This window comes from Cebus imitator, unplaced genomic scaffold, assembly GCF_001604975.1.
Source record: "Cebus imitator isolate Cc_AM_T3 unplaced genomic scaffold, Cebus_imitator-1.0 Scaffold269, whole genome shotgun sequence".
NCBI classification, from domain to species: Eukaryota; Metazoa; Chordata; class Mammalia; order Primates; family Cebidae; genus Cebus; species Cebus imitator.
Window position 1 is genome coordinate 1,515,264 of NW_016107584.1, and position 16,577 is coordinate 1,531,840.

A 16,577-nucleotide genomic window follows, 5' to 3' on the forward strand; every position below is an offset into this window, starting at 1 on the left:
AAAAAAAAAAAAAAAAGCAAAGCTGGAGGCATTACGCTATGTGACTTCAAAACAGCATGGTGTTACTGGTACCTAAACAGAGATATAGACCAATGAAACAGAACAGAGGCCTCAGAAGTAACACCATACATCTACAGCCATCTGATCTTTGACAAACCTAACAAAAACAAGCAATGGGGAAAGCCTTATTTCATAAATGGTGTTGGGAAAACTGGCTAGTCACATGCAGAAAGTTGAAACTGGATTCCTTCCTTACACGTTATGCAAAAATTAACTCAAGATGGATTAAAGATTTAAACATAAGACCTAACACCATAAAAACCCTAGAAGAAAACATAGGCAATACCATTCAGGACATAGGCATGGGCAAGGACTTCATGACTAAGACACTAAAAGCAATGGCAGCAAAAGCCAAAATAAACAAATGGGATCTAATTAAACTCCAGAGCTCTGTATAGCAAAAGAAACAATCATTAGAGTGAACCAACAACCAACAGAATGGGAAAAAATTTCTGCAAGCTACCCATCTGACAAAGAGCTAATATCCAGGATCTATAAAGAACGTAAACAAATTTACAAGAAAAAATCAACCCCATCAAAAAGTGGGTGAAGGATATGAACAGACACTTCTCAAAAGGTGACATTTATGCAGCCAACATACATATGAAAAAAAGCTCATCATCCTTGGTCATTCGAGAAATGCAAATCAAAACCACATTGAGATACCATCTCACGCCAGTTTGAATGGCAATCATTAAAAAATCTGGAGACAGCAAATGCTGAGGAGGATGTGGAGAAATAGAAACACTTTTACACTGTTGGTGGGAGTATAAATTAATTCAACCATTGTAGAAGGCAGTGCGGTGATTCCTCAAGGATCTAGAAATAGAAATACTATTTGACCCAGCAATCCCATTACTGGATATATACCCAAAGGATTACAAATCATTCTGTTATAAAGACACATTCACATGTATGTATACTGTGGCACCATTCACAATAGCAAAGACTTGGAACCAACCCAAATGCCCATCAATGATAGACTAGATAAAGAAAATGTGACACATATACACCATGGGATACTATATATCCATAAAAAAGGATGAGTTCATGTCTTTTGCAGGGACATGGATAAAGCTGGAAACCATCATTCTCAGCAAACTGACACACAAACAGAAAACCAAACACTGCATGTTCTCACTCACAAGTGGGTATTGAACAATGAGAACACATGGACACAGGGAGGGTAACATCACACATCGGGGCCTGTTGGGGGGATGGAGGAGTAGGTGAGGGATAGCAGGGGGTGGGGAGATAGGGCAGGGATAGCATTAGGAGAAATACCTAATGTAGATCACAGAATGATGGATGCAGCAAACCACCATGGCACATGTATACCTATATAACAAACCTGCATGTTCTGCACATGTACCCAAGAACTTAAAGTATAATAACAAAAAAAAAGCAATATCCATCAGGACTTCATATATATTTACCCTTTAACCCAGTAAACCTACTTCTAGAAATACATCCAAACAACACACTAGCTTCATTACTGTTAATCAGAAAATATTAAAAATCATATTTGTGTAGCTATTGCAGCACAATCTGTAATAACAAGAAAATGAAAATGACCCCATATTCATAAATAGGAAACTAGCTAAATATAAATACATTCATACAATGTAATATCATGTAATACCATGTAGCTGCAAAATGGAATAGAGTATCTTTCTTTATCACTATGAAGATGTCTCTAAAAGTACTGTTAAATGAGAAAAGCAAAATGGAGAAAAGTATCCATGGGATGATGCCATTTATCCAAGGAAGAAAGAGAATATAAGTACACATACACAGACCCCTTTTTAAAACAAAGCAATGTGGAGAGGTAGGGTACAAACAGGGTAAAAGGGGTGAGACAGATGCTGGACTTACTTGATTTTGGAATGCTGTATATGTTTTATAAGATTACAGAATAAATTTTAAGCAAAAAACTTCTAAAAACTTAAAGCAAGATAAAATAAATTAACCTAGATTTTGTACTAAAGTGGTAACACTAACAGAGAAAAAAATTATTTCAAGTGATTTTAAAGCATAAAAAAATCAGACCACACATTCTTAGAGGAATATACCTGAAGGACAAAAAGAACTTCTTGCAAACTATTTTCAGTAATTCTGTATCTTTGTGTCTCCCAAAACTCATGTTCTGAAATCTAAACCTCCATGTGACGGTATTAAAAGGTGGGACCTTAGGAAATGATCATGGCTCCACCCTAGTGAATGGGATTCGTGTCCTTACAAAAGAGGCTAAGGGAGTATCTTTGCCCTTTCCACCATATAAGGATACAATGAGAGGCACAGTCTATGAACCAGGAAGGGGGCCCTCACCAGACATCAAGTCTGCCAGTGCCTTGACTTCCCAGCTTCCAAAACTGATAAATAAATTTCTGTTGCTTATAAGCTACCTAGTTTATGATACTTTGGTATAACAGCCCAAATGAACTAACACAAGTCATTACATTGTTTGTAATATTAAATTTAATATTCTGAAAATATTATTTATAAGATCAAACTAAGAAATAATCATGTTAATATCATTAGGGGATAAATACTTGAGGGGATGGATACCCCATTCTCCATGATGTGCATATTCCACATTGCATGCCTGTATTAAAACATCTAATATACGCTATAAATATATATACCTACAGCCAGTCACAGTGGCTCATGCCTGTAATCCCAGCACTTTGAGAGGCCAAGGCGGGTGATCCCTTGAGGCCAGGAGTTGCCAAGACCAGCCTGGCCAACATGGTGAAACCCCATCTCTGCAAAAATTAGCCAGGCATGGTGGCATGTACCTGTAGTCCCAGCTACTCAGAGGCTGAGGCAGGAGAATCACACTTGAAACCAAGAAACAGAGGTTGCAGTGAGCAGAGATTACACTACTGTACTCTAGCTTGGGCAACAGAGCAAGACTCTGTCTCAAAAAACTATATATATATACATACATATATATGTATATATACATACACATATATATGTATGTATACACCTACTATGTACTCACAAATATTTAAATACATACACTAAAAATTATATATATATACATCCCAAGGATACATATATCACTAGGATACAAGATTTTCAGCAAAGAGAAACAAGAAATTTTTAAATCAAATAAAAACTTGGTAAATCTACATACCAATTTGAAATACCAGTATAAACTTAAGATGTATTTTCTCATTAAAAAATACACAAATACATTTCCTAGCTCTTTCCATTGAAAAGGCTTAGAAATAATCACCATTCCAGTAGCAGTAAGCACTCTAATACTCAGATTGTGGTTTCTAAATACCTTTTCCAACCAAAAGGAACCAGATATATTTGAAGAAATGGCCCATTCTAGGCATCTGCCATGAGACGAACCTGAAACATTTTGCCAAACTGGAAAGCAAGAAAACTATCATATGCTATCACAATTATCAAAATGGTCCAGTAGCCCATTTGAAAAGCATTACACTGGCAAGGATGGAACAATGTGAACATTTAATATTAATAATCACTGCAATGGATTAAGCATGGTGACTCACACCTGTAATCCCAGCCCTTTGGGAGGCTAAGGTGGGAGGATCACTTGAGGCCAATGACACAGTAAGATCCCATCTCTACCAAAAAAATAATAATAATAATATAAAATGTTTTTAAATAACCAGGCATGGTAGTCCTAGCAACTCAGGAAGCTTAGGCAAGAGGATTGCTTTACTCCAGCCTAGGCAACACAGTTAGATCCTGTATCAAAAAGTAATAATAAAAACTGCAATGGATTAAAACACATTATGTATGTTTAAATGCATTAGATTATTATGATTCTAAAATAAATACTCACTGGCTACCTTTGGAGAGTGTTAGGGAATTAATTCCATATTTTGAAAGCTGATGAATTGAAACAAAGCATCACGCAATACCTTGCCTTTCCTATACCAGCTATACTTGAGGATAGGCAAATAGTTAATGAGGAATAGTATATTGCTTTACAGAAGTGTTCCAGTTTATGACTCATGAAGGAATTACTGAATTATATTATCATCATTTTTGCAAACCCTGATAAAATAATGAATGCAGGAAATGATCATTATTGGCTCCTAACATCACCAAAAGAGAGATAACCAGATATATGTCTCCTTCTGAAAGTAGTTACTACCACCTATACAGAGAAGCTTGTAGATCACTCAGTTTCTAATAGATGGGTAGGAGAATGAGAATCTCACTAAATGACAGTTTGAGGAGGCAAAATCAAGAATGTGAAAAATTCTACAGAATCAATGACCCAATTTTTTCAACTAAAAAATTGCAAAGTAAAAAAATGAGCAAGGAAGAGAGTCTGTAAATTAAAAGAGAACTAAGAAACATACAAATCAATTGCAATAGACAAACTTTATTCTAATCTTGATTTGAACAATTGTTTAAAAAAAAGATTTCTAGCCAATCTGGGGAATTTGACCACCAATTAGCTATTTGATGATATTAAGGAATTTGTATTAATCTTATGGCAATGGTAACATGATTATGTTATCTTAAGAGAGTGTTTACCTTTTAGAGATACATACTAAAATTATGAATAAAATGATTCAATGTCCTGGATTTGCTTCAAAATGATCCATCTGTGAGTAGTAGCAGGGAGTTAAATAAAACAGGATTTGCCATGAGTTGAAAGTTGTTCAACAGGTGATGAGAACATGGGTATCCTTTACTGTTTTTTTCTCCTTTTTGTATAAAGATAATAAAAGTTTAAAATTCCAGAACAATCACAAATATCCAAATTACCCATCTTTGATATAAAGGTATCTTATTTCTCTGGATAAATATTAAGGCTTGGGGAAAAAACCACACCTATTTTATAGCTAAATCAAGAAATACCTCATGTATTAATAGTTCCATGACCAACTTTTAGGAGGTACAATATTATTTTAAAGGATCTGGCAGAATTTCTTGTAAGACCAGAACTATCTTTTGTTAAGCAACATACCTTGATGAGCCATTTAGGTAGAACAATGGTGGTAGTCTAGAAGAGATAGAAGAATGAGAAGAATAAATGCCTTTTTATGACTAAAAAATGGGAAGAATTGGGACATGCACAGGAAGCTGAGAAGTGAATGGCCTCAGAAGGAAAAAGAGAAGATCTAAGGAAGTACAGACAATGAGGAAACCCAGTACCCTAGAAGGAAGTCTTTTCCATAAAGAAATTTTCCCCTTGGCACATGACTGACAGCAACCCAGGCAGAGGGGGCAGAGAAGGAGCCAGTGATGCTGCCCAAACTTGGGACCTATTCCTTCCCCCTGGAAAGTCAATACAAGCCAAGTTCCTGGTGGGAGCACACTGAGAACATTTGGCAGGTTGTGCCTCTACGATATGGTCAGTCCAGAGTGACGCTGACTCAGCATGGATCTGATCGACACCAGGTTGTTTGTACCAACTTGGTGAAGCCCTTTCAAGCCCAGGTGGGCTCCATGTACATTGTCCTTAGGGAGCTCCAGCTCCAGCAAGACGGAGACTCCCTGGTAAAGGCACTAGTGCTGAATTGTGTGGAGGGGCTGGACCTGCCCTTGTGAGAACAAGCCAAGCAGGAGCAGAGGCAGTACCAGTGGGAGAGGGATGGCGGCCAGCAGGAAATGCAGCCCAGTAACACTACCTGTTTCTGAGGCCAAACCCTCTGAAGCTACAGGAGCATCCCAGAGCATAAGCACTTCCCCAGCGACTGCCTCGTCTAGAGCCTGAAAGCAGAGAGGCAGGTGGTTAATCCAACAACTTCCCCTAATTTGGGATTGGCTGAGAAATGAGAACTCAGAAAACAAGCCCCAAGTCCAACACCTCCTAACCCCCAGATACTGTAGGCGGCTGAGCTCCAGACTACTGTAGCACGCCTTGTGTGGGGTCATGGAGGCTTCTAGAAGGTCCTGGTGAATAAAGGCCCAGAGCACGTGACCTTGAAAAAAAAGAAAGAAAATTTCAGTGCTAGCTATGGCTGTGAGACTACATAAAACAGGAATGGCTAAAATTCCATTTGGAATTACCTACTGTGCTATAAGGCAGTGTGACCACCCCCACAACCCTCCGTTATTGCCAATTCTCAGTAAAAGCAAGGCTCATGCAGCCATATGTGAGTGGTTCTTGGAGAAGAACCAAAGGCAGCTGCTGTTTATGTTGAGCTGATATAGGCAGAAGAAAGAGACAACTGCAAAAGAGGAAATGTGTGGTTAGTAGAAGCAGAAAACTGGAGCAACATATGACTGAGAGATATGGACAGCCCTCAAGAATTCTCAGATATGGATGGAAAGGGTAGTGAGAAGTCTGTGGGTAGAAGCTTGAGCCAGTTCATTTGACAATTCAAAGAAAATATAAATACATAACAAAGGATGCCTCCCAAAGCTGAAAGATTTGGAAATATCCAAGAAATGAACACCTGGGGGACAGTTAGAAGGCAATGCAGACCACCATGTTCTGTAATGCCATGCTATTCATTCTGAAAAAGACCCAAGAGATACCCAGAACAGCAGTTTTAAATCTGGTCCACAAAGCCCCTGGTTTCTCAAACATGACACAGGGGCTTCCAGACAGCCCCCTCAGTTTGGGTCTGTCTTACTCCCTTCACACTGTTGTAACAAAACACCATAAACTGGGTGGCTTATAAACAACAGACATTTATCTCTTATAGTTCTAGAGGTTGGGACGTCAAAGATCAAGGCACCAACAGATTTGCTGTTGGGTGAGGCCCCACTTTCTGGTTCATAGATGGTATCTTCTTGCCGTGTCTTGACATGATAGAAGGGGATCTCTTTGAGGCCTCCTTTATAAGGCACTAATCCCACGCATGAGATGCTCTCATGACCTAATCACCTCCCAAAGGCTCCACCTCATACTATCACATAATTAGGTTTTAACACAAGAATTTTGGGCAAACACAAATATTCAGACCATGTCAGGCATCTAATCCAATCCTCACTTCATCCAGAAGAGTTTAATCCATATGACATCTTAAGATTACACGTCATATGTTATTTTTAAAAATTATTTTTGCTCCAACTAACACAAAAACAGAAAACCAAAGACCGCATGTTCTCGCTCCTAAGTGGGAGTTGAACAATGAGAACACATGGACACAGGAAGGGAAACATCACACACCAGGACCTGTCAGGGGTGGGGTGCTAGGTGAGAGATAGCAGGGTGTGGGGGGATGAGGAGGGATAGCATTAGGAGAAATTCCTAATGTAGATGATGGGTTGATGGGTGCAGCAAACCACCAAGGCACATATATACCTATGTAACAAACCTGCACATTCTGCACATGTATCTCAGAACTTAAAGTATAATAAAATTTAAAAATATATATTTTTGCTGCTACACAGAAGAAAGAAGCAATGATATCATCTAATCTCTCAATACAGAAAGGCAAAGTTGAGGAATGCTAAGTAACTTGCCACAATCACACAGCAGAGTTCATAATAAAATCCTGTTCTAATTTTCAGTCTGCTCATTCCTCCCTCTCAGCTTTGAGACTGACAAAGGCACCAACAGAAAACAGATGTACACTCAGGGTTAGATTGGCTTTTGCAGTAGTAGAGGTTCTCATCAAACAGAAGTTGCCATTGTCCAGATATCAGGAGTCTTCTCACTGCCATAACCAGGTAGTAGAAAAAGGCAATAACAATAGAGGAAATTCCTGCCCTCTTTCTGCCTGCTACAAATATCTATTCTAATACAGGTTCGAGGCTCTAGAGGAAGCTTGAGGCCAACAGAAAAGTCCACATTTTCTTAACCTATCCTCCTGACAAGGGCTGCAAGGATGACTTTTTTCCACTCCATGAGATAGTCTGAACTGCCTTCCCTTACATTCCCATAATTTGTATCTAACAGAGTCAACCACCATCTCTCTACCAAATTGTATCTCCTAAGCCAAAAATTAAATTTTAGGAAAGTTCCAGGCATAATGGAAAGAAGACTGGATTGAGAACCCAAAGACCTGGATCAAAAAGACAGTTCTGCCAATTCGCTGTGTGACCGGAAGTAAGTTGATTAACTGTGGGTTTCAGCTTCTTCATCTATAAAATGGTTACAATAATACTTACCTCATAGTGTTATTGTATGAGGAGCAAATGAAGTAAGCCACTTAAAACAACTACCCCAGGACATGTGAGTCATTCCATAAACACTGGTTGATTTTTTTCACATTTTAGTTCAACCTCACAAAGAAGTACTACAGTACTTGCTTGGCAGTCTGTCATTGGTACTCAGCTAAAGTGAGGAGATCGGCAGCAGCCAAAAGGGCTGTGAAGAGGGATTTTTGTCTGTGACTGATTTCTGGATGTGTTTCCTAAAATCCTGATGTGTCCACACTAAAAGGCAAAGATGTTTGCCAACTTCCCTCCAGAACACACAATCTGAAGAAAAAAGGCAGAGTTGTTATGTGGTCAGAGTTGACCATCCGCCCAGACCACTCTTCCTCTGCTGGTCTCTTGTGGTCCAGGGAAAATGTTGACATCACAGAAAATATGTCATTCTGTTGGTTTAAGCTTGTAGAGTGAGTCAGCCATACAGTGCCTCATGAAGCAGGTGAATCCAACCACCTCTAAAGGAAACTCAGCTCCCTTCCTTCCCACAAGACATTTTAGAACAGTAGACCATCAACTTCACATGGCAGCAGCAAATCCATACTCCTATCTTCCCCTTACACCAGGAACCATTATAGGGCTCTTCCTCAACTGTGTATGTCCAAGTAGGCCACTTACCTAATTCAAATAACAGATGCAATCCCTAGCAATGGAAGAACTGCCCCACCTTCCTTGTGATACATGCCCAGTTGCCCAGTTGTCTAGTTTGTAGCTATTCTGTAACCTTACACACAGTCCTCTATCCTGTCCTCAGTTGACAGCCATCCTTTCTCATCACAAACTCACTACTCTGAATAAACCAAATGTTTGATTTTCATATTTTGGGTTTTTTTTTTTAAAAGTTTCATCCAACTTGCAACCATAAAAGCAAGCAAACAATGTATAAGCACAAGCTCCAGGAAAAAGAAATTTACACATAAGTTGAAACACACTTATTATATCAATCAGCAACTGTCATAATGCTGAGTAACAAGCCAACCTAGAACTCAGTGACTACACCTTAAGACTCTGTGATATGGTTTGGGTCTGTGTCCCCACCCAAATCTCATGTTCAATTGTAATCCTCAATGTTAGAGGTGGGGCCTGATGTGAGACCATCAGATCATGGGGGCAGTTTCTAAGAGTTTAGCACCACCCCCTTAGTGCTGCTCTCATGGTAGAGTTCTCATGAGATCTTGTTGTTTAAGAGGGTGTAGCACCTTTCCACTCTCCTGCTCTGGTCATGTGAAGATGTGCCTGCTTCCCCATCACCTTCTGCCATGATTGCAAGTTTCCTGAGGACTCCCCAGCCATTCCTCCTGTACAGCCTGTGGAACCAAGACTCAATAAAACCTCTTTTCTTTATAAATTACCCAGTCTCAGGTACTTCTTTTTAACAGTGTGAGAAAGACTAATATACTTTGCTTTAGGCTGCAAGTCAGCTGAAATAACTATTCCACAAGTGGTCATTCTAGACCCTTTGCTAGAGAGAAAGCTGCTCACATCAAAAGAAGTTGAAGGCTTCCAGAGGTTCATATGGACACATGCGAGGCATCTTAACACCTGGAATCAGAACCCACACAGTGTCACTTCCTATATAATCCATTAGCTGAAGCAAATCACAATCCCAAATCCGGATCAATAGAGTAGGAAAATACACTCCTCCCATGGAGGTAGTGGGGAGAAAGAGTAAATATTTGCCAAATGATGAGCTAATCTACACCACCTATATACACGTCAGCTAGTTACTCCTTACACGCTAAACATTTTCCCGCAACTCAATATTTATGCCTTTCTTGCCAGATATTCCCAGAGTTAGAAGCTAGATAACACAATACCTCTATGGATAGGGAAGTTATCTCTATAACAAGACCTTCATGAGGCCTACCCACCATTGCCTCTTTAGCATTAGGTAAGATAAATTACATAACAAACAGATATTAGAGCATTAGGTAAGAGATAAGCCTTTCTTCTCATTGTATGTAGCAGTCACTAGAAATAGATGCATGTATAATAGATGTGTAATTCAAATACACACACAAACCACAGACATTTTTGCAAACTTGGCAGTGCCATGGGGAACCTCCAGCTTGTGGTTTGGCCTTTCATGTGGAGTTTCACTTGAGTATTTGCTTTGGAATTTGATAAACACAGCTATTCACAGGGCTATCATCACATGGTATATTTGCTACCACAGAAACACAGAACGTCTTCTGAAGGAACATCCCCTATTTATCCTGTAAGCTGAATGCCTGCTATTGCCCAAAGATCCCAAAAAATGACTCCATGGGTTTCTACTTCATGGTAATTTGGAATAGGGGGTAATGCATTTATTTTCTACAAATCCTCTTTTGCCTTCTTCCTCTGGCAGAAATACCTTCATCATGCTTTATTTTAAAACATCAAAAAAAAAAAAAAGAAACAGGAAAAATAGTCTCATTTTAACAATTGAAAAGTGGGAGTGGGCAGAGATGAAGTTCTGGCTAGGGTGGTCTTCTGGACCCTCCTATTTTTCTAACAAGGTCTAGGAAAAAGAATTAACAACAGGCTGGCACAGAATTGTCTTCAGAGCTTGTCTGCCTATAATTTAACTTTTTATTGTTATGATGAAGGTCAAGAAACCTTTCAGATGCATAGAAAGGGGTTTCCATGTGTCCAGGATTTAAACTAAGAGAAATTTAGTGGGAGACCTAGCAGAAAATTAAACACCAATCTAAAAGTCCCAGAAGAAGGGACCACACAAAGTAGCAGAGATTGGCCAACTCTGTAATCATACAAATGTGTGTTTGAATCCAGACTCCACTCCTTCCTCTGTCATCAGACAAAATTGCTTAATGAAACACTGTTTAAGTTACTTATTGCTGAATAACAAACCACCTCAAAACTCAGTAATTTAAAACAACCATCTTACCATAGTCATGGTTTCGAAGGTCTAGAATTAGGGCAGTGCACAGCAGGGATAGATTATCTCTGCTTTACAATGTCTGTGGCCTCAAATAGAGTAGTACAGAGAACTGAAAATGACTGGGATGACCCAACTCTCTTCATAGGTTTGGGGCCCACGTTCAACTGATAATTAGGTTTTTTTTTTTGTGGGAGTTTAGAGGTAGGTTTTTTCCCAGTTTCTAATGAGTCTAGAATATGTCCAAGATGACTTCTAGGCTAAGGTGGCTGATGAGCTAGTGCTGGCTGGGTATAGATCTCTGTCTGTCTTCCTCTGCCCACTCCCCAGGTAGCCTCTCCACACAGCTAGCGTGGACTTCCTCAAAGCATAACAGTCTCAGGGTACTTGAACTTCTCACACGGCAGCTAGAACTAAAGCAAAAGCTTGCAAGCCTCTTAAAAACTAGATCTAGAACATGCAGTGTCCCTTCCACCACATGCTGTTGGACAAGTCAGCCACAAGGGCCAACTCGGAGTCAAGGGAGGGGAGAAAACACCTAATTCTTGATAGAAAGGTGGCAAAGAATCTGCAGCCATTTTTAATCCACCCAGACTCAGTTTCCTCATTTGCAAAATAAAGAACACAAAGAAACTATTTTATATGACTATTTTGAGAATTAGGTAAAACGTATGTAACGTATCTGACATTTAGTTAGCACTGTAAGCAGTAGCCTTCATTAACGACAGTTTGAACACGACAACATCTACAACTCCCAAGATCAGAACTTCAGCTTACCAATATGAAAGAAATGAGAGAAAAAATTAATTCCCAAGGATGTCAAGATATATCTAAGATAAAATATAATGTATAATAAATGTCCATATTCTATTATTTCCTGTTGATTTACTCCCAATGTTATTAGCCTTATATTGTTTCCATGGCTCAGGTGAATCTAATATTCATTCCTAAAGGTGGAACAGGCCACTATTATGGTAAATTGTTCAGTAACATGAGGGTAGATGAGGAATGTCCTGGTGGTGAGAGCAGATGCATAGAAAGAAGTTCTGTTGTTGAAAATAGCCCACGTATGTCAAGTCCTCTTAACAGATGATCAAAGCAACCTTCTGCACAGCCACACCCATATCTGATGGGTGCCTCTGGACTTTTGACCATTGACAAAAAGTCTTAGAGAATAGGACTCAAGTTGGAATCCCAGTTCTGGCCCTTGCCACGTAAGCCAATTTCCTTACCTCTCTGTACCTCTATTTCTTTCACAAAGGAGTATACAGTGTGTAAGGCACATGGGAGATGCCCAAAGGCCCTTCTGTCAGGAGCTAGCACTGTCAGTGGACACAAGACTCAGTGTCCCTGATTTTTGCATCCATAACTTTAAACTTCCCATCTGCACAGGTGCACTTGTATCGATAGAACATGTGACTTATGCTTGGGTTGGAGAATTAACTCGCTTAGTTGGTGCTGACCAAAGAAACACACTCCACAGGGAAGGGAGCAGCCCAGTACCCCAGGACCTGTTCAGAAAGCTGGGAGCTCTTCTGTTGCTACAAAAGCCTTTTCTGAACAGTACATTTGGTTTCTGGCCTCTCACCAAGGTGACAGGATGCTTTCTCAGGGAGCTGATATCTATCACTCCTTTCCTAGTGCCTCAAAGTACTGCAGTCTGGCTTCTACCCCCATGAATCCATCAGAACAGCTCTCTGTAGGGCCACCACTGACACTCACATCCACAAAGACAGCAGACTCTTTATTCTCCTCCCGCTTGGCCCTATGTGGCAGCATTTGGCCCTGTTGACTTCTTTTTTGAAACACAATCTTCTCACCTTCAAGCCATATGTTTCTTTCCTACCAACCCATTCTTCTCATACTCTTCACAGGTTCATTTTCCTCTACCTGCCAGTTAAATTTTGGAGTTTCTCAAACCTTGGTCCTGGATCTTGTTCTCTTCTCATTCATACTCCTTGTCCCCTGACAACCTCACTTAGGACTTTCCCTCAATTGCCTGATGAAAGCACAAAAATGTACATCTCCAGTCCAGGTCTCTCCCACAGCCAACTCCTGAGAGATATCTCCATGGTACCATAAACCCAAAATGTCCAAAGTTGAACCCGTGATTTACCCCCACCAAGAATGGTCTTCCTCTAAGGTATCGTTTCTCCATTTATGAAACTACCATCTATATAGTTTCTCAAGCCAGAAAACTAAGTCATCCTTCACAGATTTCCTTTGTTCTTCCCTATCCTGTTAATTTTATCTATCAGTTTATCTCACTCTCTATTATCCTCTCATTGAGACCATTGTAATAGACTAGTAGCTATTATGCCTCATGCAGTATTTTTTTCCTCTCTTTCATTTAGGCTAGAGTGCAGTGGCACAAGCATAGCTCACTGCAGCCTCAAACTCCTGGGATCAAGCCTTCCCACCTCAGTCTCTTGACTAGCTAAGTCCACTGGTACATACCACCACACATAACTAATTTTTTCAATTTGCTTTTGTAGAGACAGGGGGTCATTTTGTTGCCCAGGATGGTCTCAAACTCCTGACTTCAAGCAATCCTCCTACTTTGGCTTCCTGAAGTGCTGGGATTACAGGCATGAGCTACCATGCCCAGCTTTAATCAGTATTTGTAAAAACTTCACACCATTTGTAGACTGTGAAATAAATGAAGTGGATGGCAACCAGTCCTTTTTTAAAAAATAAAATAGACTAGATAAAACATAAAAGAAATGTTCATTCATAAAAAGGCTTAGGTCTTGACCCTTTAACTTCTGGGGTGTCTCTGCGTGTGTGTCTGTGTGTGAGTATGCTGAGTCACAATACAAAATGTATTTCTTATAAGGAATCACCTACAAAAAATGTTTGACAGCCACTGGCATAATCCAGCCTGGCCTCCTGCAAAACATCCTCTACAAGACAACCAGAGTTATTGTTTCGATATATGAATCTGATGTCACATCCCACAGCTTCTCCAACCTTCCACAGCTAACACTTGCCACCTCTCCACCCCAACCTCATCTTGATCCACCGTCTTTTCCAGTGCTCCCACTTCATGGGCTTTTTTTTCATCTCCTTCTGATTTCCATGTTTCCTTTTAACATAAAAAAATACCATGAGCTGTTCCCTTAGTCTGTTTCCTTCCCTTTCATTGCCTAATTAACACCTACTATGCTTCTTGCCTTATATACTAGAACACATTTACATTTTTATGTGTTTTGTATGAAAGTTTGGTTCATGTCTGTTTTACTCACTAGACTTAAAGGTCAATAAAGTCACAGACTATGCTTTTCTACACCATCATGTCCCCAGCATCTTTCTCACTTCTTGGCACATAGCAGGGCCTTTATTAGTATTAGTTAAATCAATCTGAATGTGAATTCCAAGTCTGAGGCTTCTAAGTTACATGAGCTCCAGTTTTGTCGACATTGAGTTTTGGTTTTTCAATCTGTAAAATAGGGATGCTCATACCACTCTGGGTTACTGTGACATTAAATATGTCTAAAGTACCCTGCCTTTAATAATGAGTAAATTATTATTTGACAAGTGAATATATAATTTCCCAAAGAATCAGTTTCCCTAGTGCTAAGATCATTGCTGACAGTGTTCTTTAGTCTCTACTTTGATTTTAACCAATCTCCTCGACTTACATTGGTTACAGTGGCTTTTTTCACTGTTTCTTTTACATAAGGCACCACATTCAAGCTATCCCATGTCCTTGACTAGTTTAATAGCTCTCAAACGTTTCCCGAGTTCATAACCAATGCTACATAGCTCAATGCTGATTTGGTCTTTACTTAGGTCATTTTTTTCCTCAGACCATAAACTCCTTGAGAGCAGGGTCCACAGACTCCATTTTTGTATAAATTTTATAATTTCCCCTGCAGGAGCATGAAAGGAATCCTGGTATATTAGTAAAAGTACAAGGTTAAGACTCAAATGGTCATTTTATTTTACTGTTTGGTAGCAGGGTAACTCTCAGGTAATCTCTTAAATCTGTTTCAGCCAGTGGTTTCCAAACATGAAATTACGGCATATTAGAATCATCTTTTTCAATAGCATTTTTTTAAATACCAATGCTTGGTTTCCACCCCTAGTAATTCTGCTGCAATGGGCACAGGTTGCTGCCTAGGCACTGAGATTTTGGAAACTCCCTGGGAAGATTCTACAACCCTGTTTGGAAATCATTGCTCTGAATCACAAATTCTCTTATCTGTAAAACAGTGGTGAAAATAGTTCCAGTTATAAACAGTTAATGAGATACTTTAACAAGATCATAGACAGTAAAAGTCTTGGCACATTAAAAGTAATCAGAGAATAATTGTTACCATTGTTAGCTGATGGCGGTGGAAGTAGTAATATATAGCCACATGGAATCAGATGGTGAAGATTCATGAGGACACTCGTCAGCCTAACTGGTTATGCAGCATATTTAGAACCCTTTAAATGTCAACCCAATTTCTATACATCTGGAAGTTTTTTCTGACTTGTAGAAAGCACCTCACTGCAGAGGCATCTTTTATTTGGATTTACCTACAAGTGACATAGAAACTTGCCTTTCTCATTTTATGAACGAAAGGTGTGACATGTCCTGTGAGTCTCATAACTACTCAGGAAAACTTTTTCAGTGCCTTCAGCATTGACAAGGCTAACTTTAATACTTGGGGAGAAAATTTTGATATCAAGTTGCATCTGAGCCTTTGAAACTATTTTGGGTCAGCTACACAGCAGAAGTTGGAGGCTGGCAGAGAGCCGTAAAACTGAGCCAAAAATAAACCAAAGACCATTATAAAAATGCTTCGAGTGCCAAAAGCATGAGATGTTAAAACTGCAACATAACGGAGTAAAAATTTACAAAAGAGGCTTTCCAATGGTGGCACAAAGTGTTCCAACCCAGAGAAAAACAGTTCACAGAGAAAAGTTTGGAGAATAAACTCTGTGCCTGAAAATTCGCCTTCCAGACATGTAGGAATGCCCCCATCCAAGGCTATTTACAATGTATTATCCACCAAGAACCAAGAATGTTAATGTCCTTCCCCTATTGGAGAGCACAGGCTGGATAGCTGGGTATAGGAAAAGTTTTCAGAAAAATTAATTGGGCCACTCAACTTTTTACCATATTCAACAAATGCTGCTCTGCTTGCCCATCTCTTAGCCTAGACACGTTCTTCCCCTCAATATCCAGCCATTCCACAATGTACTCAGGTGCACCTATTCATTATTTAGGGTCTCATTTTCCTGAGCTCCAGAAAAGGTGTTAATGTATGTACAGTGCAGCTCCTTGGTGAAGGCTTTCCAGAAGGGTAGCATCAGGTGCTGGGTGTCTCCCTCCTGGCTCTGCCCCGCCTGCCAGTCTCAGCTTCCTCTGCTTCAGTCCATTCCCACCCTCATTTTCCACAATTAGGAACTGCTACCAATTGCACATGGACAGATTTATGCATGGCTTGAGACCAGAAAGTCTCCCACTGATGGTCTAAAAGAAGAGTATGTTCTGTGTCAACAATCCTCTGTACAGAGTCCAACTGGTTTTTTGTACATA

The 16,577-nt window shown here is 39.7% G+C and overlaps 1 pseudogene; it reads left to right on the top strand.

Annotated features, from left to right (window-relative positions):
* The first annotated feature begins 5,304 nt into the window (after positions 1-5,304).
* Positions 5,305-5,746, top strand: LOC119467242 (annotated as a pseudogene).
* The last annotated feature ends 10,831 nt before the right edge of the window (positions 5,747-16,577 follow it).